This window comes from Prionailurus viverrinus, chromosome D4 (assembly GCF_022837055.1).
Source record: "Prionailurus viverrinus isolate Anna chromosome D4, UM_Priviv_1.0, whole genome shotgun sequence".
Classification (NCBI taxonomy): Eukaryota; Metazoa; Chordata; class Mammalia; order Carnivora; family Felidae; genus Prionailurus; species Prionailurus viverrinus.
In genome coordinates, this window is record NC_062573.1 from 32837489 (window position 1) to 32864579 (window position 27091).

General features: G+C 41.1%; 1 protein-coding gene across 3 annotated transcripts in view; it reads left to right on the top strand.

Annotated features, from left to right (window-relative positions):
* Window positions 1-27091, top strand: part of APTX (aprataxin) — a 338894-nt gene that overhangs the window by 227699 nt on the left and 84104 nt on the right. For 2 of the 3 annotated variants that reach the window (XR_007146385.1, XR_007146390.1), the window contains exons 15-16: window positions 17026-17158; window positions 19188-19252. The gene's annotated coding sequence lies outside the window, so the exon portion shown is untranslated. Of the gene's footprint in view, window positions 1-17025; window positions 17159-19187; window positions 19253-27091 lie in introns of those variants that run through there. The other variant, XR_007146386.1, reaches the window with a different exon arrangement.

Sequence of the window (27091 nt, forward strand, 5' to 3'; positions counted from 1 at the left end):
GACACTCTTCTTGCCTTGCCTCTGTTCTCAATACCAGTGGGCCAGAGTATGATTAAATCATCTCCCTGATTTTCCACACTGCTTTTAATGATGGTAATATTAACCTATGCCCTTGGCACATGCATGTCTGTTTCAGTCTGTGGATTTGCTTTCTGCTCCATCCTTTCAAAGTTTTATACCGTAGCCTCTGGCATTTTCACCTGGTTCTTCATACCTCAAGATACCACTTGAAGGAAGAATTCCATGGCTTATGGGTAGACTGGTTATGGATATCTAGATAACAGAGATTTTTACTTAAATTTGTCTGCAAGCCATTTTCCAGCAGAGCAAATTCAGAATCTCTGATGATATGATGAAAATACCTTTAACAAGCCAAGCAGGTTATGATGTGTCATTGTGGGTGTACCTTTGATGTCCAACTGAAATAAAAGACTGGGCCTTTTATCAGTCCTGAAAACATGAATCCCTGTTTGGACACCTTTAGTGTCAGCTTAGCATCTTGTCCCTATTTATCAGGAAGAGAGATGGCAGAGGACTAGTCCTAGGATTTCCAAAGGACTCAACACAGGGGCATTTAAATGCAATATGTCAATATCATCCTTGACTCCTGGGTCTCTGACCCATGTATTGACACTTGTTTTGCTGGCCTCTCTGAATGATTTTCTTTCCAGCAAGGGTTACTGGCCCTCTGCCTACAGACTATATAACAGTAGTTATAACTTTGCTTCTTGATCCATGTGTCCCTTCATGGGTCCCTGTGTGTTTTCAAGATGGGCAGCAAGCTAGAACAACACCCTGTTCCTAACTAGAAAGTTGTTGAAGGAGAGTTGTTCTGGGGAGGGGTGCTGGCAGGGAGTTGGGAAGGGGCAATCATGACGGATGGCCTTTCAGCTCTGCAAGTGGGAAATGCTGCTACATGGCTGGACAAGAATGTGTTGGTTTTTCTGGATCCCCTAAGGAAATAGAAGAACCCCACTGTAAGGAGGAGGTCATTCCTGTAGGATGGATTCCCTGCCCTAAGCTCTCCTCATGCTGTTCTGTTGAATTCCTAAGTTCTGTTGGGCTGTGAAGACGTAACTTGGATTCATAAAGTAAACTTGTCTGAATATGTGCCTTGGCATGGAGAAAGGGTAGAGGAACTTTGTCTCTAAGTACCATGAAGTGGTCTTCTCTATCCATGAGTTAATAAGGTAATTATCAAAGTATGGTCCTTTGGATCAGTAGCATCAACATCACCAAGAACTTGTTAGAAATTCAAATTATCAGGTCCAATCCCAGAGCTACTAAATCAGAAATTATAGGTGTGGGGCTCAGTAATTTGTGTTTTGCAAAGCCCTCCAGGTGGTTCTGATGTACTTACTCTATAAGGTGAGAACCACTGGTCTAATTAAAAACACAGATGGAATGTGATTTATCTGCTAGGTGATTCACTGTCCAGGTGAGTGATGATTGGTTAATAAAGTTGAAAAATTGCTATCCCTTAGAAGCCAGAAAAAGGAGCTGGAGAACAGGAGGGTGTTGCATCTTCCCTTAAGAATGTTTCTAGCAGTTCTGTTGGCCAGATCCCTTAAGGACTCAGTTCTAAGAAGACTGTTCCAATCCCCTTTTCTGGATAAAGATATTAGGACCTTGCTGAGGCTTATTGAACCTGGGGACGTGTGATTTTCTGACCTAGAGTCTGCCTAGGGGAATGGACTCTCTGTCATCTTGGAGTAATCATGTAGCTGGGTAAGGCTGGATTGAGACTATCATGAAATGAGTGGTCCAGGAGGTCCACTTTTCCTGAAGGTTTCATGTAGCAGAAAGAGCATGAGATTTGGAGCTAACACATCTGGATTCACACCTAGGATCGGCTGCTTACTAGCTGTGGGAACTTGTATTTAATCTCTCTGAGTCTCAGTTTTCTTATCTGTGAGATGAAGATAATAATAATCCTTCCTAAGATTTTTGTGAGGATTAAATAAGATAATGGGGGTGTCTGGCTGGCTCATTTGATGGAACTTGCAACTTTTGATCTCAGGGTTGAAAGTTAGAGCCCCACGTTGGGTGTAGAGATTATTTAAAATCTTTTTAAAAATAAGATAATGGAAGTAAAATGACTATATATAAAATGCCTTGTGCCAGTAGGGTTCTCAGTAAATGCTAGGTTGTTTTGTTAGTAACTATCCTTCCAAGCTTCCAGGACTTTACTGTGGAGGTAACCTGGGCAGGCCTGTGATAAAGGAACCATTAGCAAGACCCCACAAACCCTCCACATCTCTGTACTCTTACCTGTATGGTTCTTGACATGTGGTTCATCAACCAATTATAGTCTAAAGATGGGAGGTCTCCACAAAATTTCCTGTCTTATTCCTAGAGCAGAGTCTATTTTGTCCAAGGCTGCTATGATTGTAGACATAATTGATAATCAGATTAACCCCTTGCATAGGAATTTATCTCCCCAAAAAAACCTTTTTAGAATTAGAGTTGGTGACCATCTGAAGATAGCTTCATTGAATGTTACTCTTTTTATCTGTTTCAGATGGTTCTTAAGTTTTGATGGTTGAAATAGCTCAACTATCTCATTATCCAAAGCAGTGGTTCTCAACTGGGGGCAATATCTAGAGACATTTTGGGTTGTCACAGCGGAGGAGGGGCCTCTATTAATATCAGATGGATAGAGGCCAGAGATGCTGATCCTACAGTGCACAGGTCCATGCCTGTCTAAATGCCTGGGTACACTATCTCCCCATGGGATGGGAATAGAACCCCCAAGAATGTAATTCTCTGGTCTAAGGGATAACTCCACAGAATTCCAAGAATGACCCCATTGATGCCTCTGAGGCTATCTTATTGTTATGGGTTGAGCTGTGACCCTCAAAGAGATATGTTGAAGTCCTAACTACCAGTACCTCAGAATATGACCTTATTTGCAAATAAGATCTTTCTAGAAGTAATCAAGTTAGAATAAGGTCATTTGGGTGAGCTGTAATCCAGTATGACTAGAGTCCTTATAACAAGGGGAAATTTGTACACAGAAATAGACATGCACATAGGGTGAATGTCATGTGATGATGAAGGCAGAGATCATGGTAATGCAACTATAAGCCAAAAAACACCAAAGATTGACGACAAACCACCAGAAGCCAGAAGAGGGAATAGATTTTTCCCTCCTGGCTCTTGGGAGGAAACAACCCTGCTGTTACCTTAAACTTGGACGTTTAGTCTCTAAAACTGCGAAGAAATACATTTTTGTTGTTTTTTAAGCTAACCTGTTTGTGGTACTTTGTTACAGCAGTGCTAAAAATTGAATACACTTGTGAAACAAACTGTGAGGCTGCTAACCATCACTACCATACCCCTATCCCTGAGCTGTCCTCCCTGTGGTCCACACAGACAGAACTCATATCAGTGGTACCCATCACTGGTCCTGAAGTAGTTCGGATCTCACTGCTGTAGCTGTTGCCATCTGAAAAGGATCCAGGCCAAGGCTGTGCTGAGCTGCTCCAGAAGCATAGCCTTAGTTGGCAAATAGGCCACACCACAACTGCTTCAGAAATTACTGCTGGTGCTTTAGCAATGGCCAACCTGCCCTCCCACACCTTACAGCTGCCAGTGCCTCCCCCCTCAGCTGTCTTTCTTTCTTGATGCTGTTGCCAAAGGCTGTCCCTGGCTCAGCAACCCCTCCTCACTGTGCCAGGCTCTCTCAGGAGTTTCACCACCACCCAAAGACCCATAGATTTCAAGCTTACTTGCTACATTCCCCACCCCTGCTGTTAGGAGAAACCCTCTTCTTTATGGGGGATGGGTTATAGCCCCACATGCTTAGCAAGCAGAGGCTGGGTATTCTGGGTTTACAGCTCTGTATTTGAGATTGCAGATATTACTATTGGAATTAATATAGAGCAGCAAACCCAAGGAGAACCCCACGTGTTACCAGTTATAGCTACATAGAAATATTAATAGGCTTAATTTGGGGGGCACTGGCTATATGCTAAGCACTTAATGTATATGATTTAATTTAGTTCATATGATATGATAATGTATATGATTTAATTCACAAAAAAAAACACACAGGAAAAGAATTACTATTCCCATTTGTTGATGAGGAAATGGGATCAGAGAACTTAAATAACTTGTCCAGAGTTATACAGTAAATAGAAGAGTTAAAATTCAAACTGAAGTATGGCTGACTCCAATGCCTACCTTCTTCCCGGGTTAGGTTATTGATACTCACACAGGACTCCTGCTGGAAGCACTAAGCTATAATATAATGACCATAATTTTTCTCTTTCCAATAATTCTGGGGCAGTTAATATACCTATATACCCTTGCTAGGTGGACAGGAGAGCACCATCATCCATTTAAGGCACAAGGATCTCACAAGTGCGCAAACTTTATGGTGAGTGCTGGAGATTATCGGAAGACTAACCTCTTTCCCATTTTGTATGCTAACAATTCTAGAAATAGACACTTTTTTAGTGTCTTAACTTAAAGTATAATATCAGATGTATTGTCCAAGATAAAGGGCTTCTAATCCATCACATTGGAGAGCACAGCTTGGATTTGGGGCAGAGTGAAACTTACTGCTACTTCCCTTCCACTTCAGCCTAGACCTGAGGACTCATTTGACAGAAAGGATAAATCTACGCAGAGAACTCCAGGTCCACATATCCTGCCAGGTGCCTGAAGGGAGCCTACTTCATATCTTGTCAAATGCAAGAGAAAGAGAGAGCATCCCAGAAAAAAGGAAGAGCAGAGTGGGGGAGGCAAGCTGGAAACCTGGAGCCAGAGAACAGAGATGCACTTGGTTGCTTCCTGGATGCAGATCGGAAGCACAGGTACCCACTGTGCATGGGCTCAGAGCAAGTCTGAAACAGAGAAAACAAGAAGGCAAAGGCCCCCACTGTTCTCATTCTACATCAGGGCCCCACTATCTGGGGAATGTGAACCAGTTGAAGTCAGGATATCCCCATTTCATCAATCAGATAAGTGACTTTCCCATATGGAAGAACTAGAGTAAGGAGGGAGAGAACTGGTGGTATTTGCTCCAAAATGGCTTCCTTTGGGGGAAGATCCTTTACCTGGGAACAAGAGAAAAAGAGAGTAGAATTCTCATCAGTACTAACAGTATTCATCCTGTTGGGAATACTTCAAATACTTGAGGGGAGACTCAATAGGGGGATAGTGGTGAGAGCAGGGGATCTGAGGTCACCAACTATCTCAAACTCTTAGCAGGTTATGTTCTTCCATCCTCAGGGCTTGGAGCTCTCTAAGTCCCACAGGACCCTGCCTGTGCGTGAGGCCATTCTGTCATTATCTGCCTTCCCGTTATAGTGCTTGTATAGTCTAGATCGGTGGACTCCAAACTGTCTTTTTTTTTTTTTTTTTTGGAGGATTTTTTTCTCAAACAGTTGTGATTTGCAAATGAGATGTGAACATTGGATAAAAGAAGAAATTCCATATTTGATATGTTTCAAAATGTCAGGAAAGTCTGGATCCACCTGAGGACACTTCCAATGTCAAAGGCAGGTACTGAATAGCACAGGATGTGAGATGTCCACAAGAAGAATGATTAGATGTGTTTCCTTCACATTGGAAACAAAGCTTGTGCTTGCTGTTTTAAATCTCTTTTCTCTCTTGGTTCCTTGTTGCTTGAAAGATTGGGGATTATTATAGTTATGCAGGGAGAGTTGGACTGGAGGTGAGAATGGCCGTTAAATGATGTGTTTTGCTTTTTAAAATGGGAGGTTGAACTACAACATAATTGTGTATTGTGGAGGGAGGCTTAACCTGTATAACTTTTTGTAATTTTGTTTGGTTGAACTGAGTTTGGATTACTTGCCCTCATTATGCTGGCAAGCTCTCATGTTATTTCCTAAGACTATAAGCCAGTTTGGCCTCTGCTATTCTGAGTCTCCCTTTAGTTCTCTTTACCTCCCGGGGGACTTAATATATGTTACTAGAAACTATCCTGATCCCACATGTCTTTTCAGAGTCTGAAATGGACTGTTGTATTGAATCCTACCAGAAATGGGCAACGGGGTCAAATACAGAGGGAAGGAGGTCACCTGGTATTCCTTCAATACCTAGCAAGCAGATTATTTATGCCAAACAATACCCTTCACTCTAACATCCTATACTCTTCACCCAGTGCTGTGAGGAAAGTAATGAGATTTTATCAGATAAAAGTTAAGAAACAAAAAGCAAAGCATATAATCTGAGTTGAGATAAATATGACTTATGTTGTAAAGTCTAATCAGAAGAATTATGTAAAAAATAAAATTTACAGAGGCACCTGGATGGCTCAGTTGGTTAAGCGTCTGACTTCGGTTCAGGTCATGATCTTGCCATTCCCGAGTCTGAACCCCGCGACAGGCTCTATGCTGATAGCTGAGAGCCTGGAGCCTGTTTCAGATTCTGTGTCTCCCTCTCTCTCTGCCCCTCCCCTGCTCTCACACTCTGTCTCTCTCTCTCTCAAAAATAAATAAACATTAAAAAAATAAAATGAAATGAAATTTATAGTTTTTAAACTTAATATGTGCACTAGAAAACCAGTCTCTTCCCACATTTTCCATACTTGCATCCCTTCACTACTCTTTATTCTAGGAATCCAACTGCTGTATTTAGACTAAAATGCTCAAATATTCTGCTAAATGAAGCCAAAGCTGCTCTGTCAGAAACATCACATTAAAATGTGTTCTGAAATCACGTGGAGATGTTCTGAGAACAACTTTCATTTTGTGAGCTATGAAACCAGCCCTGGGTATCATGAAGACTGAGCCGCCCTTACAGTTTTTAAAGGAGCCAGGGAAGCCAGAGGAGGACAGTGGCAGAGGTCAACCATAGCTGAACCTGGAGTAGAAAAAAGAGAATAAAAATAGATTTTTTTTTTAGCTCCAACTTTCTTTCTTTATTGTTTTCACATTTCAAAGTCATTCATGATTCAAAATTCTAAAGGTACAAAAAAAAAAAAAAAAAAGACAGTGAAGTCTCTCTTCTTTCCTTGTCTCTCACCTACCAGGTTTCCCTACAAGCAACAGTGTTAAGATTTTCTTGGGCAAATATGCAGATGTATGGTTTTTTTTTTTTAAGATTTCTTTCTTTCTTTTTCTTTTTCTTTCTTTTTTTTTTTTAGTATTTATTTATTTTGCGAGACAGAGAGTGCTAGCAGGAAAGAAGGGCAGAGAGAGTGCTTAGCATGGGCCCGATATGGGGCTCCATCCCACAACTGTGAAATTATGACCTGAGCCAAAATTAAGAATCAAGAGCTTAACCCATCGAGCCACCCAGGTGCCCCTGCAGATGTATTTTATGTATATGCCAGCACCTACTGCGTTCTCCCCTCTAACCTTTTTCTGTACATAGAGTTGACTATACATACTATGATAAATGATATCTCACTATAGTTTATATTGAATCTCTTATTATGGAGGAGGTTGATTGTGTTTTCTGATGTTTTAAGAGATGTATATTTCCTTCCCTGTGGAGTGATCATATCCTTTGTTTATTTTTTCTATTGCAGTTTTAGTCTTTTTTTTTTTTTTTTTTTTTTTGATCGGTTGGAGCTCATCTACACTGGGGAATTGACTCTTCCTCTGTCAAACTTTTTTCCCAGTTTGATGGGTTTTGCCATGTAGAACCTTCAAATTTTTTTTTTTTTTTGTAGTCAAATTTTTCATTCATTTCTTTTATGGCTTTTGGATTTTTATGATAGTCAGGTCTTTCTCACTCTAAGATTATAAAACAATTATTCCATAATTCCTTTCAGTGCTTTTATGATTTCATTTGTTACACTTAAATCTTTTGCCCATTAGGGACATTTGGAATTTATTCTGGCATAAAATGTTAAGTATGGATCCAACTTTATTTTTGTCTTAATGGCTACTCAGTGTCCCAATTCTGTATAGTGCATGACTCACATTTTCCCCACTGATTTCAGGTGCGTGTCCTGCATATTTGGTCCATTTCTGGGCTTTTTACTCTGTTCCACTATGACCTGCTGATGTGGTCATGTGCCAGTATCAACTTTTTTTTTTTAATTTTTTAATTTTATTTATTTATTTATTTTTAAATTTACATCCAAATTAGTTAGCATATAGTACAACAATGATTTCAGGAGTAGGTTCCTTAATGCCCCTTACCCGTTTAGCCCATCCCCCCTCCGACACCCCTTCCTGTCACCCTATGTTTGTTCTCCATATTTATGAGTCTCTTCTGTTTTGTCCCCCTCCCTGTTTTTATATTATTTTTGTTTCCCTTCCCTTATGTTCATCTGTTTTGTCTCTTAAAGTCCTCACATGAGTGAAGGCATATGATTTTTGTCTTTCTCTGACTAATTTCATTTAGCATAATACCCTCCAGTTCCATCCACATAGTTGCAAATGGCAATATTTCATTCTTTTTGATTGTTGAGTAATACTCCATTGTATACATATATGTGTATACCACATCTTCTTTATCCATTCATCCATCGATGGACATTTGAGCTCTTTCCAGACTTTGGCTATTGTTGATAGTGCTACTATAAACATGGGGGTGCATGTGTCCCTTCAAAACAGCATAGCTGTATCCCTTGGATAAATACCTAATAGTGCAATTGCTGGGTCGTAGGGTAGTTCTATTTTTAGTTTTTTGAGGAACCTCCATACTGTTTTCCAGAATGGCTGCACCAGCTTGCATTGCCACCAACAATGCAAAAGAGATCCTCTTTCTCCTCATCCTCGCCAACATCTGTTGTTACCTGAGTTGTTAATGTTAGCCATTCTGACAGGTGTAAGGTGGTATCTCATTGTGGTCTTGATTTGCATTTTCCTGATGATGAGTGATGGTGAGCATTTTTTCATGTGTTGGTTGGTCATCTGGATGTCTTCTTTGGAGAAGTGTCTATTCATGTCTTTTGCCCATTTCTTCACTGGATTATTTGTTTTTTGGGTGTTGAGTTTGATAAGTTCCTTATGGATTTTGGATACAAACCCTTTATCTGATATGTCATTTGCAAATATCTTCTCCCATTCTGTCAGTTGCCTTTTAGTTTTGTGATTGCTTCCTTCACTGTGCAGAAACTTTTTATTTTGATGAGGTCTCAGTAGTTCATTATTTGGTTTTGTTTCCCTTGCCTCTGGAGACGTGTTGAGTAAGAAGTTGCTGCAGCCAAGATCAAAGAGGTTTTTGCCTGCTTTCTCCTCGAGGATTTTGATGACTTCCTGTCTTACGTTTAGGTCTTTCATCCATTTTGAGTTTGTTTTTGTGTATGGTGTAAGAAAGTGGTCCAGGTTCATTCTCCTGCATGTCGCTGTCCAGTTTTCCCAGCACCACTTGCTGAAGAGACTGTCTTTATTCCATTGGATATTCTTTCCTGCTTTGTCAAAGATTAGTTGGCCATACGTTTGTGAGTTCAACATAGTTTTAATTATTTTATTTTTATAATATGTTTTGACATGTGATGGTGACAACCCCTATTTCTTCTTTATCTAATCATTGTTTTTGTTTGTTCTTCCATATGAACATTAGAATAATCTTTGCTAGTTAAAAAAAGCTGATGGTATTTTTATTCATATTTCTTTTTTTAATGAATATAATTTATTGTCAAATTGGCTTTCATACAACACCCAGTGCTCATCCCAACAAGTGCCCTCCTCAATGCCCATCACCCATTTTTCCCTCACCCCCACCCACCCATCCACCCTCAGTTTGTTCTCTGTATTTAAGAGTCTCTTGTGGCTTGCCTCCCTCCCTCTCTGTTTGTAACTATTTTTCCCCCTTCTCTTCCCCCATGGTCTTCTGTTAAGTTTCTCAAGGTCCACATATGAGTGAAAACATATGATTCTTTCCTTCTCTGACTGCCTTATTTCAGTCAACATAATGCCTTCCAGTTCCGTCCACATTGCTACAAATGGCATGATTTCATTCTTTCTCATGCCAAGTAGTAGTCCATTGTATATATTCATATTTAATTAAATAACTCAGGGAGAGGCAAAATATTTTAATACCGTCTTAGTATTATGTTATTAGGAAGGAAAGAGCTTGAAAAAGAAGAGGAAGAGAATAGATTATTCCTTTGCTGAATATATCCATAGATGAAATAAAAAGAAATATATAATCGGAATTTTGTTGTAGGATAGCCTTTCCAAAAGCATGTATCAAAGACTCTTGTAATAGCAATAGGAGAAATTTTAAAAGAAGTGATTCTGTGTTAAAAATGTTTGATAGGGGCACCTTGGTGACTCAGTCGGTTAAGTGTTTGACTTAGGCTCAGGTCATGATCTCACGGCTCATGAGTTCGAGCCCCGCATTGGGCTCTGGGCTGACAGCTCAGAGCCTGGAGCCTTTCTGTGTCGCTCTATTGCTCTGCCTCTGCCCCACTCATGCTCTGTCTCCCTCTCTCAAGAATAAATAAACATTTAAAAAAAAGTTTGATAAACATTATTCACTTTATTGCCCCTTGGAGATTTATAATAAACAATAGCCAATAAAGCCTATGAGAGAGACAAGTTGTGCCTGAGGGGAGGGAAGATGCAGACCTCTACTTTTTAAATGATAAATATTGTTTGTAAAAAAAAAAAAAACCAAACAATGAGAATCTGGCAGTAAGATGCCTATTTTCTTGTTTTCCATGTTGCTTCCAAAACTTGTAGTTCTTTCTCCAAAAAATACCTCTTGTTAGAGTAGAAGAGAGCCAAAGCATAAGAGACTCTTAAAAACAGAACAAACTTGGCACAAAAACAGACACATAGACCAATGGAATAGAATAGAAACCCCAGAACTAGACCCACAAACGTATGGCCAACTCATCTTTGACAAAGCAGGAAAGAACATCCAATGGAAAAGAGACAGCCTCTTTAACAAATGGTGCTGGGAGAACTGGACAGCAACATGCAGAAGGTTGAAACTAGACCACTTTCTCACACCATTCACAAAAATAAACTCAAAATGGATAAAGGACCTAAATGTGAGACAGGAAACCATCAAAACCTTAGAGGAGAAAGCAGGAAAAGACCTCTCTGACCTCAGCCGTAGCAATCTCTTACTCGACACATCCCCAAAGGCAAGGGAATTAAAAGCAAAAGTGAATTACTGGGACCTTATGAAGATAAAAAGCTTCTGCACAGCAAAGGAAACAACCAACAAAACTAAAAGGCAACCAACGGAATGGGAAAAGATATTCGCAAATGACATATCGGACAAAGGGCTAGTATCCAAAATCTATAAAGAGCTCACCAAACTCCACACCCGAAAAACAAATAACCCAGTGAAGAAATGGGCAGAAAACATGAATAGACACTTCTCTAAAGAAGACATCCGGATGGCCAACAGGCACATGAAAAGATGTTCAGCGTCGCTCCTTATCAGGGAAATACAAATCAAAACCGCACTCAGGTATCACCTCACGCCAGTCAGAGTGGCCAAAATGAACAAATCAGGAGACTATAGATGCTGGAGAGGATGTGGAGAAACGGGAACCCTCTTGCACTGTTGGTGGGAATGCAAATTGGTGCAGCCGCTCTGGAAAGCAGTGTGGAGGTTCCTCAGAAAATTAAAAATAGACCTACACTATGACCCAGCAATAGCACTGCTAGGAATTTATCCAAGGGATACAGGAGTACTGATGCATAGGGGCACTTGTACCCCAATGTTCATAGCAGCACTCTCAACAATAGCCAAATTATGGAAAGAGCCTAAATGTCCATCAACTGATGAATGGATAAAGAAATTGTGGTTTATATACACAATGGAATATTACGTGGCAATGAGAAAAAATGAAATATGGCCTTTTGTAGCAACGTGGATGGAACTGGAGAGTGTGATGCTAAGTGAAATAAGCCATACAGAGAAAGACAGATACCATATGGTTTCACTCTTATGTGGATCCTGAGAAACTTAACAGGAACCCATGGGGGAGGGGAAGGAAAAAAAAAAAAAAGAGGTTAGAATGGGAGAGAGCCAAAGCATAAGAGACTGTTAAAAACTGAGAACAGGGGCGCCTGGGTGGCGCAGTCGGTTAAGCGTCCGACTTCAGCCAGGTCATGATCTTGCGGTCCGTGAGTTCGAGCCCCGCGTCAGGCTCTGGGCTGATGGCTCGGAGCCTGGAGCCTGTTTCCGATTCTGTGTCTCTCTCTCTCTCTGCCCCTCCCCCGTTCATGCTCTGTCTCTCTCTGTCCCAAAAATAAATAAACGTTGAAAAAAAAATTAAAAAAAAAACAAAAAACTGAGAACAAACTGAGGGTTGATGGGGGGTGGGAGGGAGGAGAGGATGGGTGATGGGTATTGAGGAGGGCACCTTTTGGGATGAGCACTGGGTGTTGTATGGAAACCAATTTGTCAATAAATTTCATTAAAAAAAATAAAATAAAAATAAATACACAATGACCAAGACAAAAAAAACAAAACAAAAAAAACAGAACAAACTGAGGGTTGATGGGGGGTGGGAGGGAGGGGAGGGTGGGTGATGAGTATTGAGGAGGTCACCTTTTGGCATGAGCACTGGGTGTTGTTGGAAACCAATTTGACAATAAACTTCATATATTGAAAATAAAATAAAATAAAAAAATACCTCTTAATATTCTACAATATGCTCATAAAAACGCAGTTTATAGAACTTCAGGGCCAATTGTAGATATTTAAAAGAAAATTTTTTCACATAAGGTCCTTTCCAATGTTGATGTTCTTTGATTCTAAGCATCAGTAAGGTAATGATCTGGGATAATAATCTTTAGGAAATTATTTCTGTATCCTCACATTTATCCCCACAGAGACAACAGGTGATCAAATATCATTTCTCCCTCTTCCACTATTGGACTTCTATGTGAAATCACCAAAGTGGGTAAAATTGCATGTTTTTTTTTTTTTTTTTTTTTTTTTTTAGATGGAACCAGTTTTGCCTGTTTTATTTTTTTTTTGTTTTTTTTTTTCTGAAATTTATTGACAAATTGGTTTCCATACAACACCCAGTGCTCATCCCAAAAGGTGCCCTCCTCAATACCCATCACCCACCCTCTCCTCCCTCCCACCCCCCATCAACCCTCAGTTTGTTCTCAGTTTTTAACAGTCTCTTATGCTTTGGCTCTCTCCCTTTCTAACCTCTTTTTTTTTTTTTTCCTTCCCCTCCCCCATGGGTTCCTGTTAAGTTTCTCAGGATCCACATAAGAGTGAGACCATATGGTATCTGTCTTTCTCTGTATGGCTTATTTAAAATTGCATGTTTTATGTCATCCTTCTAGTCACCGATTCATTCATGCATTTGGCACTTATTGAGTACCTGTTATGTGTTGGGCCCTGCCTAGTCCCTTTTCATGAGTGAGAGGGGCCTCTATACCAGGCTCCTGAAGCTGAGCCTCTGGACCTTTCTTGCCTCATCACCTCCTCCTCATGTTCTTTGAGGTGTATTATTCTAACAGCAATTGCCCTGAAAATGATATTGTTCTGTATGGGAAAGTTCTAATCCTGAGCCTCTGGCAGCATTCTCTGCATTCCTGAAAATGACTGTGACATAACTGAGTCTGACTCCAGGCAAGATGAGGCAGCAGAGAAAAAAGAGAGGAATTCTTGCAAGTGATAGGGACTCAATTTGAAACACAGATGTTTCTGCAATACCATTTGCAGATAGAAACGGTACAAAGGTAACTTAGGAAAAGCACAGAAAAAGAGTATGGGCTCCTATTTAAATGCCATTTAGAAATCATCTTCGTGGTAATCTTCCTGTATTATGAAGTGTCTTTGAAATAAGTACAGGAAAACTAGTAGAGACGGTATCGTGCACAGGCAAAGCATCCAACTTGACTAACTGCGTGACTCAGCACCAAAACTCCTTTGAGCCCTAAGATAGGCTGGAATAACACCCTTTGCCAAAGACATCAGATCCTGCAGTGGTCAACATTGACTGGGTTGCAAGATTCATTTGTGGTTTTGATGTGGTTCCATGTTTTTGATATAGAACTATAAATGGCCCCCTGTAGGGTGAGAAAAATTCAAAGACATATTCCAGGCATCTTAATAGAAGTACTATAAAGCACCAGGGTTTGTTTTCAACTCCTAAAGCATGTCTAAGAGTGTGTGTGAGAGACTACCACCCCCTCATCCCCCATGGATGAGTGAACCAGTCTTTGCTAAGGGCGTGGCAGAAACCAGCACATTTAGCCAGTCAGATTTGGTTGGTGAGTCTCTTCCTTTTCTTCTGCTAAAATGGACATTTAAGTACATGTTCTGCTCTCCTGATTCCACAGTTAACAAAATTTTGGAGGTCCATTGATGCAGTTCTTCCTACAGAAGATATATGGCTTTTTAATATAGAATTTATGTATGATTAAACGCTCTGTATCTACTAAGTTCAATCCTAGAAACAGAAAGTTTGGGTTGCCTTAGAGCAAATGCCAGATGGGATCATAAGTGAGCCTTGTGTGTGTCCACAAGCATTTTCCTGGTGTCCTCGTGGCTATAATTTCTGAGAAACCAATGCATTTCCCATGCTATAGTGCTATAGTGACAAAAGGTGAAACGCTGAAAGATCTATACCTCCAGAGGCTCATGCAAGGCAAGGGGCCTTAGAGATAGTCTACTGTAGTGCTTTTAAAACTGTGTTCCAGGGGCGCCTGGGTGGCGCAGTCGGTTAAGCGTCTGACTTCAGCCAGGTCACGATCTCGCGGTCCGTGAGTTCGAGCCCCGCGTCAGGCTCTGGGCTGATGGCTCGGAGCCTGGAGCCTGTTTCTGATTCTGTGTCTCCCTCTCTCTCTGCCCCTCCCCCGTTCATGCTCTGTCTCTCTCTGTCCCAAAAATAAATAAAAACGTTGAAAAAAAAAAAACAAAAAAAAAACTGTGTTCCATAGAACCTTCAGTTCTGGGTATTTGCTGTAATTCTTTCATTCAGAAGTGACACAAACACAATTCAAATTGGAAAAATCCAGGGTTAATATTAGCAACAGACATGCCTGGATTCAGATGCTCAAATAGTGTCATCAACATTATTTGCTTTTTTCATTCTTGTCTTAGTTTCATCTTCCCTCTGTTTTACAGCTTCATTCTCAGACTCCTCTCAAGCAACAAAGATGGCTAGCAAGAGCTTTAGGCTTTTATTCTATTGGCTGAGCAACCCCAGAACAAAGACGATCTTCCTTCCTGATATTTTCAGTAAGAAGTCTTACAGTTGGGTCTCACTGACCCTGAATGGGTCATGTCCTCCTTTTCAAACCAATCTTGGTGACTTTTCTTGGGAAGGTCTGGGTTACATTGCCATCTTTAGAACACTGGGGTCAGTTCTGTGTGAACCAAATGGACTGGGAGAGTGGTGGTGAAGGGAGGAGGTTGAGGTTCTTCAGAAAAGGGATAGACTCTAGAAGAGATTCTAGAAGATTAAAAATATCAAAAGAGATGGCAGCCGCGTGGGGGGGGAGAGGAGAGAAAAGTGGGGAGGTCTCCAGGCCTCTTATACCTGCTTCAAAAAGAGCATTTCTATTTTTTTTTCCTTCCCCACTAGCTTTATTGAAATATAATTGGCATATAACATTGTGTAATTAAAGGTGTACCATATGTGGATTTACTTACATATTGTAAATGATTACCACCACAGTTTTAGCCAACACCTCTACCACATCACATAAATACCACTTGTGTGTGTGTGTGTTAAGAACATTTAAGATCTATTCTCTTAGCCATTTTCAAGTATATAGTACAGTATTATTAACTATAATCACCATGCATTAGATGCATTAGATCCCCAGAACTTATTTATCTTGTAACTGGAAGTTTGTACTCTTTGACCGTCTCCCCAGTTCCCCCACTGACCCTTCTCTCCTCCTCAGCCCCTGGTAACCACCATTCTAGTCTCAGTTTCTATTAGTTGGTTTTTTTCAGATTCCACATATAAATAATACCATTCAGTATTTATCTTTCTCTGTCTGACTTACTTTACTTAGCATGCTGCTTTCAAGGTTCATCCATGTTGTCAAAAAAGGCAGCATTTCCTTCTTTCTTATGGTTGAATAAAAGTCCACTGTATATGCATACAACATCTTATTTATCCATTTATCTGTTGACATATACTTAGGTTATTTCCGTATTTTGGGTATTCAAATAGTGCTGCAATTAACATGGGAATGCAGCTATCTCTTCAAGAGCTTGTCTTCATTTCCATTGGATATATACCCAAAAGTGGGATTGTTGGATCATATGGTAGTATTGCTTTTGAGTTTTGTTTTTTTTTTACGAGAGAGAGAGAGAGAGAGAGAGAGAGAGAGAGAGAGAGAGAGAGAGAATCTTAAGCAGGCTCCATGCTCAGCACAGAGCCCAACATGGGGCTTGATCCGACAACCCTGGGGGATCATGACCTGAGCGAAAATCAAGAGTCAGATGCTTAACCAACTGAGCCATCCAGGTGCCCCTACTTTTGAGTTTTTGAGGAATCTCCATACTGTTTCCTATAGTGGCTGTATTGATTTACATTACCACCAATAGTGCACCAGGGTTCCCTCTTCTCCACACCTGTCTTTCCCCCGCCCCAAATGTGTTTTACATACTGGGATTCTGCATTAGATATAATTTGAATAAAATGATTTGTAATTTTCTGCTAAGCCAGAATGTTTAGAAACCATAAGTTAGTGAAATGTTCTCAGCTTGTGAACTGTCTCAGAGATGTTGCTGTATTTCTTCTCACAGTCACAGTTAGTTGGTGGGAAAACTTTGATGCCATTATGTTAGATATATTTAGCCAACCAACATATTTTGAAGACCTATTGTGTGTAGGGTCTTGCTCAAGGCACTGCATAGAAATACAAAAATGAATATCTCATAAAGTTTATAATAATTTAGGGAAGATATGACAAAGAGAATTCACAGGGAAAAATGTGTGGCAGTCTGTATTTTCCAAAAATGTCTACAGCAATAATTCAGGCCCCACATTCTCTTCCAGAATTTTGCCACATCTCATCAAGGGGTAGAGTCTCTTCCCCAATCCCTGAATCTGGGCAAGCTTGTGAGGCTCCAACAAATTGAAAGCGGCAGGTTGAAGCTAGGTTAGAAAAGGCAATACAGTTCACACCTGGCTTTCTCTCACAGGATGTTCAGCTTTGGAAACCAGCCACCTTTCTGTGAGAAAACCTGAACCATCTCACACAGAGAGACCACATGGAGAGGCCATGTGGAAAGGAACTGAACCTCAAGCTGAGTGCCAGCATCAACTGCCAGACACGTGAGTGAATGAACCTTCAGATGAATCCAACCCCTGGCTTCAAGTCTTTTATCTACAGCCTAATATGCTGTGAAACAGAGAGAAGCCATCCCTGCTGTATCCCATCCAAATTCCTGACCCATAGAGTCTGTGAGTGAGATAAATGGTTGTTTTATGCCAGTGAAAGTAGAACAGAGTAATTCTGTCTGGATCTTTATAGAAATATAATGAAGTGTAGGAGCGATTGTTGTGAACTGGTCAGAGTGGTTTTCTCCCACCCTCTTCCTCATGTAACAAACCAATCTCCTTGGTCTCACTGACCATAATACTCCATTCCCTTGAACTTTGAGATTAAGGCAGGGGTTAAGCATATGACCCAAATAGGGGCAATCAGGGACCTTTCTGGGTTGATAAATGGATAATGATAGAGACAGGTATCTCATATTCCTGGAGTTATTGGGCTGGGAGAGAGGTGTAGAATAAACTATACAGGCAGAATGAAGATTCTAGCTGCATTAAGTTTTGTGCAATTCTTCCTCAGTGGACACTGTCTCCAGAAGTGCTTGGGAATTTATCCCTTCCTCTACCCCACCCTTAACCAATGACTGACAGGTGCAGGAGCGTGAGAGCCCAGCTCCCTTACAACCAGTGGGGACAACACTAAGCTGTACTTACACTCCAGAGTTCTCCTGTGGAGTCAGTCTGCTGGATTTTGCCTGGATCATATTTTAGCTTGACTTTTCCCTCTTCCCTGCTTCATTTTCTCTGTTCCCTTCTTCATCTCCCTTGGGAGCACCTCCTTAATAAGCCCCTTGCACAGGAATCCTGGCCTCAGGGTCTGCTTCTGGGGAACTGTTTTCTAGGGTAAATGGAGGGAGGAGTTTATCATGTACATGCCATAGCAAATAACTTCAAAATCCCCCTAAGACACCTCACCTCTCCTGCTCTGCTCAGAAGTACATTTTTCCTTCTTTCCTTTCTTGCTTAGGAAGCTTGGCTTTCTTGGTTCACACCTCTCTCCCTGAACCCTCCACCCCCAGTTTCAAATTCTCACCTCTTTATTTTGTAGAGCAATTCTACCCCAACAATCAACCAAAGTTCTTTACGAAACCACCAGGGTGTAACAATATTAGAACTCTGAGATCAGCAAAACCCTCTCTCCTTAGAAAGCAATTTAGAGAACATCTTTTATCATTAGAACATGCCTCTTGGGGTCTCAACCTTTCCTCCAAGTGACTTACTAACATATCAAATCCTATGCTCCCCCTGAAAGGAACTATTATTATCAGCTGGGCTAATAACATTTTGCCCACTGGTGTTACGTATCTATCTGTGGTGTGTGTGTGTGTGTGTGTCTCAACAGAACTGTATAAACATTGCCTTACTAGTCTGGGACAAATATTTCCAAGCATTTGATTTCTCCACACTAACATATATATATATATATATATATATATATATATATATATATATGGATGATCGGAGAGGCAAGTAAGCAAGCCTTTTGTGGGGAGGATGGGGGAGAAAAGCTTTATGAGCAGGAAAATGTGGACTGGACAGAAGGGGCTGGCATGCAATTTCCAAAAGTTCTTTTGTCCCCAGACACTGAAGTTTGGATGTGCATGGCTTCCCTTACTATGCAGGCCTGTTTGTTTTCACTGCCCCAGAAGTTCTGCTCAAGCAACTTGATCTACACCTACTGCAGCATGTTTCTAAGACCTTTCACAGGAAGCTGCTGGCTGCTGGTGCAAACTAATGAGTCTTTTCCAACACAAAGCCTCCAGTTGAGATTATGAAGTAATTTATTAGGCTTCTACTGCAGTGAGCACACACAGTTCCTGCTCGGAATGGACTAATTAAAAACTTCCCTACCATGTACGATTTCAATTGTGTTGAAAAAAAAATGAACAATACCTCTGGTAATTTTTCAAGGAAAGGAAATGATAATATTTTTTAAAGAAAATTATGGAAGCCTTGCGTTGCTTAAGTAGACAAAACCGGCATCTGTGGGTGTTGGTGTGTAACTCAGAGCATGATTGTCTTTATGCAGAATAGATCCAGTTTCCCACCTTTAACTCTGCTGTGATGTTTTCCCTGAGTTCAACTGATACAAAGGTAAGAGTCAATATTATTAATTGTAGGGAGGAACTGGGTTTCAAGGTAATTTAATTGGGGATGATACTCAGGAACCCTGGTAGCCCTAGTCGCTCCAAGTTCAGAAGTCTCTCTCTTTTAATAGCCAAATATCCATCATCTGAGTCCCTAATATTCTACCAGGTAAGCCTCTCCAGGGTGCGGTAGGAATTTCTCTGGAACACTGAAACATTTCGTAGTTTACCCTGGTTGTTGCTTATCACCTTGGACTGACACCTTGGACTGACACCTTGCTTGGACTGACATCTGACCTTGAACTGTGGCCACTTTCTGTGTCAAAACTCAGACTGTTATAAACTGTGTACTGTTTTACTCCAACAAAAACATTAAATAAAAATTTCACCAAGCCTCAAGCATGCCTATTCAAATTTGCCCAGTGAGCAACACTGAAACCCCTAAGAGCCTAATGCAGCCCATTCCAAACCTGTTTCGAACCATACCTGTGTCTCAATAATTCTAAACCAGAAAAGTAGCCAGTCTGAAGAGAGACTGTACAATCCACTTTTGAACTAATCAGAAATTTGAAAAAACTTCCCTGTCTCCATATTGTACCTGTCCCTTTCACTTTCAGCTTGCAGGAGACTCACTGACTTTTCTTTTTTTTTTTTTTTTTAATTTTTTTAACATTTATTTATTTTTGAGACAGAGAGAGACAGAGCATGAGCAGGGGAGGGTCAGAGAGAGGGAGACACAGAATCTGAGACAGGCTCCAGGCTCTGAGCGGTCAGCACAGAGCCCGATGCGGGGCTTGAACTCACTGACCGTGAGATCATGACCTGAGCCAAATTTGGCCACTTAACCTACTAAGCCACCCAGGCGCCCCCTCACTGACTTTTTTCTTTTTTTTTTTTTTTTTAAATTTTTTTTCAACGTTTATTTATTTTTGGGACAGAGAGAGACAGAGCATGAACGGGGGAGGGGCAGAGAGAGAGGGAGACACAGAATCAGAAACAGGCTCCAGGCTCTGAGCCATCAGCCCAGAGCCCGACGCGGGGCTCGAACTCACGGACCGCGAGATCTTGACCTGGCTGAAGTCGGACGCTTAACCGACTGCGCCACCCAGGCGCCCCCCTCACTGACTTTTCTTAAGGAATGTGATTCTTCTTTACCTGGTGGGTAATACACTCTGTCTCTATTTTAGACTATTTTGGAGGTATTTGTGTTTATTCTATGACAGTAGACATTGGCCACTATATTAATTTCCCCAGCGTTCAGTTAAGATGGGGCTGTGACATTTCACAAAACTTTATAGGAGACTAGGGGTGATAGAATGATACAGGGAGTTAGGGATGCCTTAACAATGGATAGATACCACAGGAAAAAAAACAACAACTGGACACCATAGGCATCTTTTATCAAGTCCTTTGGCCATGCTTTCCTACAGGGATCCCTTCCTGGTTATCTCTGCCATTACAACCAGCCTGTGCCCGTGCTGCTAAGCCAGTTTGCATCCCTACAAAATGAGTGCTCTTGCCGAGTTCCTGCCTATATGATCTAGATCCCTACTCCACTGACTCAGGGAAACACCCCATTTCATCCTCACTCGCAGTTTATGGCCAGTATCTCAGTAGCATGATAATCTGGGGAATGCCTCTTCATAAGACTATCACTTATTATTTTCATGTAGAACAGGCCAGATCCACATTGTCTCTGGAAGCTCTCCCATTGCAATTGAGGATCACAGCTCACTTTTGCATAAAGGATCATTAAAGTTTTCCAGAAATAAAGGAATAGTGTGCCCTCATGGATAAATCTAAACTTTCATCTTTAAAGGATGAGAAACATTGCTGATGGTTTAAAAAAACAAAAACCCATACTTCTCTCTCCCTCCCTCCCCTTTGGAATCTACTTGAGAGCATCTCCTTTATACTTACAAAGAGGCATTTGCTTCTAGTGTTTGCCAGGTTTAGTACCCAGAACCAAGCAGGCAGGGAGAACTAAGGCACAATCCCTGCTCTCAAGAAGCTCATGGCTTACTAGAGGATTTACAGTGACAATGGTGGGATAAGAATAGACACTGCAGGTGTATGATGCAGAGACAAAAAGGAGAGGAGAGTCAGGAAAGGATTCTAGGGAAAGGTGGCACACCATGGATTTTAAATCACAAACAAGAATTTACCAGATGGATGAAGTGGAAGAAGAATCAGGCAGAGGAAACAAGAGCAAAGATATAGTGGCAAGAGCTAATATGCAATACGGAGATGAGTAAAGATGGATGAATCCAAAACAGAGATTAAATGCAGGGAGAATGGAGAAAATGCAAGGTTAGATCCCTCCTGGATGTTACTCCTTAAGGGATGAGGAAACTTGGAAGTACTTGGTGGGGGAGACAGGTGGAGGCTGACATGATCAGATTGGTGTATTAGAAAAATCATGCAGAGGTTTTTTAACCAGAGGCCAAGATACCAGTCAGAGAAATGGTGTGGGTGAGGGTTGCTGGGACCTCAGTGGCGACTGTGGGAATGAAAGGGAAAAAGAGTTGTGAGGACTCTTTTGGTAGTTCAAATGTAGGAGACGTTGTCTGATTTAATGTGGAAGGTGAAGGAAAAGGAGTCCAGTTGGACAACGATGTTTCTGAGGGACCAATGCTGGTGCCACCTGCTGAGACTGGAAGTACATGGAAGAAAACTGGTTTGTTGGTAAGGGAAGTGAGGGGGAAGTGAGGAGAGGTCAGCAGTTGTCAAATGTTGAATTCTGGTATGGGGACATCATGAATCTGATTTCTTGCCAGACTTCTGAAAATGATTGGCTAGTACTTGGATATTCAGGTCTGAAATTCAGCATTGGTACATGGACTGATGGTGTAGACTTTAAGTGATCATTATGATCATGAAAGGACATTTTACACTCCAAGGAGAAGTATAGAGTGAATAAAGAAGGGAGAAAGAGTTGACTATAGGATCCTGAGATATGTCACCTTATTTTTATAATTTTTATGAAGCTTCTGCCTCTACATTTATTTGGAATATTTGGTAACTAACATAATAGAAAGGTAATTCATCTGGAAACAAGACAAGTAGAATCAACTTGAGATACCAAGCAAGCACATATTGGTGTTCAGTAAATATTTTTTCTGAATGCATGAGGGCGAATATTCATTTTGCTCAGCCTTTTGGTAAGCACCATGAGAGCCAGGCAATAACTCTGCTTTAATTTGCATGAGGGTGAGTAGGCACAAATACATGTTGATGATGGTGGTGCTGCAGCAGAGGTTTGAAAAGAAGAGCAGCACATAGTCTAACCATGGTAATAAGAATGGGGATAACACCACCTAGAAGGTTATAGATCTCTTTGGAGGAATGTTTCCTCCCATGAGCCCTTGCAACTAGGCAACAATGAAGCCACTTTATTCTGAATAGCAGAAAAAATGACCTTGGTGATGCGAAGGAAGGGACAATGGTGGCAGTAACGTATTTACTTGTTTCTTGGTGAGAACAAAGAGAATAAGGCACAGTTACTCTCTGAGCCTCTTGACAAAGACTAAGACCCACTTTTCCACATTTCTATGCATTGATTCCAACAATCTCTAATGTCCCTGGGGTCCCCCAGAAACATCCATTTTTGTAATTTCACCAAAGCAGCAACCTAGAATTCGTGTCAAATCCTATAGTACAAAATAGAAGAATGTTTCCACTCATAGGGACTTGATGTCATGAAAGTATGCAATGGCAAGGTATCTCGGCTCCAGTGGCTTCGAAGATCAAAGATTGGGAAAGGTCCTTATGATGGAATTTCCAGGTAAACTGCGAGTTTTCCAGCCTCTGTAATATCTGATCTGGCACCCCACAATCTCATAGCATTTCTTATTTAAAATGGCTTCACTGCTGGAAGCTGGTAATGCCAAACATCTTTTCTATCTCAGAGCCCAGCTAACGGACAGAGATGACCCTTTACAAAGAGAGCTGTCTCGACTGGTATTTCTTCAGACAAAGGAGTGACACAGAGAGGTCACAATTGCTTTCTAAAACTTGCTACCACTTTCCCTGGCAATTCTAGGGGGACGTGTGAAGTCATTTTAACCTTTGTGTGTTTGTGGGCCTCTAGTTACCCATGAGATAGCCAGAAGCACAATAGTACATGTCATACCTGCCAGAAGTCCTGTGGGTAAGGGTTACCAAACACCCTGTAGGTGCTCTGGCTCATGGAGTTTTAGGTTTAGATTCAACTTTTGGTTGGACAAACCTTAGAGATCACCTAGTGCGACTGCTGAGGCCAGTAGTTACCAAGTGATTACTCGCTTGGATAAAAGTATTACATTATCAATAAAGAATGCAAGTTTGTTAAAGATCCTTTTTGCCTTTGTTAATTAGAACAGACTAAAAAATTATCCCATAATAATGTCTCTCACACTTACGTTCTGATAGGCTTTTTGGATAGGGGAGAATAGGTACTATTATTCTAGTAGAAACTGAGCATAACTTAAAACCCACACGCTCTATGTAGTCTCTGTTAGCAGTGTGTGGGGCACTAAAACTTTATCCATTTTGTGTTTCTTGAGTACATTTAAGAGGCTAAACTTCAAACCCACTTCATCATCTCAGGGTGTGGTTGGATGCCTCCAGCAGTGGAGAACTTACTACCTTACCAGATGACTCACTTTGCTATTAGATATCTCCCATTGCTCATGTGTTTTCTGTTCCTCTATCAGACCTGGTTCTGCCTATTTGGGCTGTATAAGGTGATTCCAAGTCTATTCCTGGGTGATTGTCTTCAGTATCTCAGGAGGCCAATTTTCTTGTCACATTTTGAGTGTTTCCCAGGTGTAACTTTGCCTATTCCTGAAGGTGTTCTCTGTGTGAAGAGCTGGCTTCAAATTCCCACCTATCCTGTTTGCTCCATCAAAGTGCAGATCAATTTGGCAATATCTTTTTTAGTGGGTACTGTTCAGAATTGAACACTCTACTTCCCACAAGCCCATAATTTCTTATCTTAAGTAAGGGAAGATAATACTGTCTTTCCTAAGAAACTGCTTGAATCCTGATGATAAAAATGTGTTAATTCTATGGTTTTAGTATCTGAAGCAGAGGAGCATCAATGGGAAACCAAGACCTACCACCTCCAATCCTTTCCACTCACCTTCCTGGAGCACATTCTTTGCCCATCCTTTTCCTGCCGTCCTTACTCATCCCTTGTCCTCTAGACCAGAACCGCTGGCCTACAGGGTTAGACTAGAGAATTTTTAAGGGATGTTCAATAAAAAGCTCAGTCTATCTCTGAAGCCAAATGTTAGAGTTTCCATTTAGGAACTTTGAGAAAGATGAAACTCCTGATAATAAATAAGGTTCACTTGGGTAACATTCAGTTTTTCTCAAGCGAGAGAGGTGCTGCCCCCTAAGGGGACCTTTGAAAATATGTGTGAGCAGTTTTAGTTGTCATAGTGATGGGAGGCAGGTGTCACTGGTATTAGAGCCATGGATGTGAAATGTTTTATGGTGCTTGTGAATGTTTTGTAATGTCTCACCCAAAGAAGTATTGTCACATCTCACATTCCAACAAACACAAATGGAGGGGACACAGAACTAAGCCAAAAGACCAGATCCCAGTCCTGTTCTTGCTTTTACTAGTCTCACCTCTCTCATTTGTAAAATGCGTGAAAACACAAAGCTGTTGTTAGGACTAAGTCTCAAGCATTTGATCAGACTGTTGTTAATGACACTTGACTACTCAAGATTTATTCTCCTTTCAGCCCATTGTTTGGGCCTGACCCCACACCTGCTTAGAGGAGGGACATGTGACCTAGGGTTATCAGTTAGCTAATTCTGTTCCATGGCTCAGCGATTGGCTCATGAGAGGGTACATGATCATGACTCAGGCCAAGGATAATCAGGCCATGATTTTCATTAGCACCTGTGGGAGAAGAGAAGCTCTATTGTTAGGTCAAATCAAGTCTTGGAAGATTTGAGCCAGAAATTGTGAGTAGCTACCATGATGGAGCCTGAGAGTGATGCCAGCCCAGCATAAGGCAAAGCCAACAGATTGAGAGAAAGGACTGGTATACATTATTCCAACCCCTGGATAAAGATATCCCTGGGGATTTTCATTATGTGAGAAGTATAATTCCTTTGTTAGTTCAGCCAGATTGAGTCATTTACAACAGAAATAATCCTGATTTACCCAGCTCTTGTCTCTATCTGCCTTAAATTACAGTTATAAGTTATCTCCTCCATGTGACTCCAAGTTCCTTAAAGGTAGTTATCTTTGAACCCTCCCAAGTAGCCAAATAGTAGATGTTAGTGTAGTATAAAGAAGCATCCCTGAAATATTTGACACATGAGTAAAATGAAATAAAATGATACATATGAAAGGGTTTTGTTGACTCTCAACTATTTTACAAATAAACATCATTTTACATATATCAGAGTGCTCATTAATATTTCCTTCTAAAATATTTGTCTAGTGAGACATTCTAAGAAGGAAGATTAGTATGTAAGCAAAGGCCTTGCTCACCCAGTTTGGTTTTCACATTTGTCTCCTTTTCAGCTTTGTACCAAAAACAATCTGTCCTTACTATTGTGTCCCTCATAGTTTCCTGCATTAGAGTGAGTGTCTCCAGTGCAAAGACCATTTCTGTTTTATCTCTGTGTCCTCAGTACACATGGGAGATACTCAATTGCTGGGCTCCTCTCCTTTGTCAGCCCTTTCCAAAGCACCCTCTTACTGCTGTCGGCTTTCAAGGTGGCTGGGTTGTCAGAAAAGTGTATTCCTGTGACCCAATGGGCATCCTTGGGGACTTGTAGTGTATCTTTAACATTCATTGATTTAAAAAGCATTCACCGAGCACTTAACCATGTGCGGGGCATTGTCTTTGAGGATTCATGCCCTTGTGGCATTCACAAGTAAGTACATAGACAAGTATAATGCAGTCTGATAACCACTAGGATGGGGGAAATACAGGGTGTTATGGGAGTAAACAAGAAGTTGCTAGGCTGGAGTGAATCAGGGAAATCTTCCTGGAAGAAGCGGCATTGAAGCTGAGGCCTAAAGGGTAAGTAGGAATTAGTCAGGCAATGGGTGAGGAAGAGAGCCTCCCAGTCAAAGGGAATGGCAAAGACCAGTAGGTCGGTAGAATCGGGGAGCAGATGAGTTTAGGGAGCTGAGCATGGGTTAGCTGCAGACTAGCTGCAATGGGTTTGTAGATGTGGTGCCACTACTCTTTCCTTAGGTCAGGCCTCCTTTCCAACTCAGCCAGGCAATGCTCTGTTTTGCCTTAGTCAGTGGTTTTCTTAGTTAAGCCTATTAACTTCAACTAATGTCAGGATGCCAGGAAGTTGTGCCCATCTCTACTGGGCTGAGGGCCTGGCTGGAGTCCATCCTTTCATCCTTTTCAAAATTCACTGATTAACTTCTCTGGAAGAATTCAAGCCTCAACAGAGCATAGGCTGGCCTACCTAGCTTAAAATCAGATCCTTGATGATTGCAACCACCTCAAAGATGATTCTGTGTGTGTTTGAAAAAAAGATCCCTAGGATTTAGGGGCAGGAAGGTCTGGGTGTGAGAGAGATGGAGACAAGAAGTGATGTGTGTGTGTGCCTGTTGGGGGAGTTTGGGGAAGATAGGGGTTGTCACTGGCTCATTCATTGAGTGTAGATTCTTGTTTCCTGACTGGACACCTTTGGAAGCCTCTTGAGAACATCACTCAGGTGGGTAGGATCTTGACAACAAATGGCCTTATCTGATTTATATTCCTTTAGTGACGGATATTGAAATTGAATCTCCCTACAAAATGGAGTCACTACTCTTTGCTCTTTAATGACAAGCCATTCCCCCATCTTTTCCTTGGGGGTGCCTTTCCTAAATTCT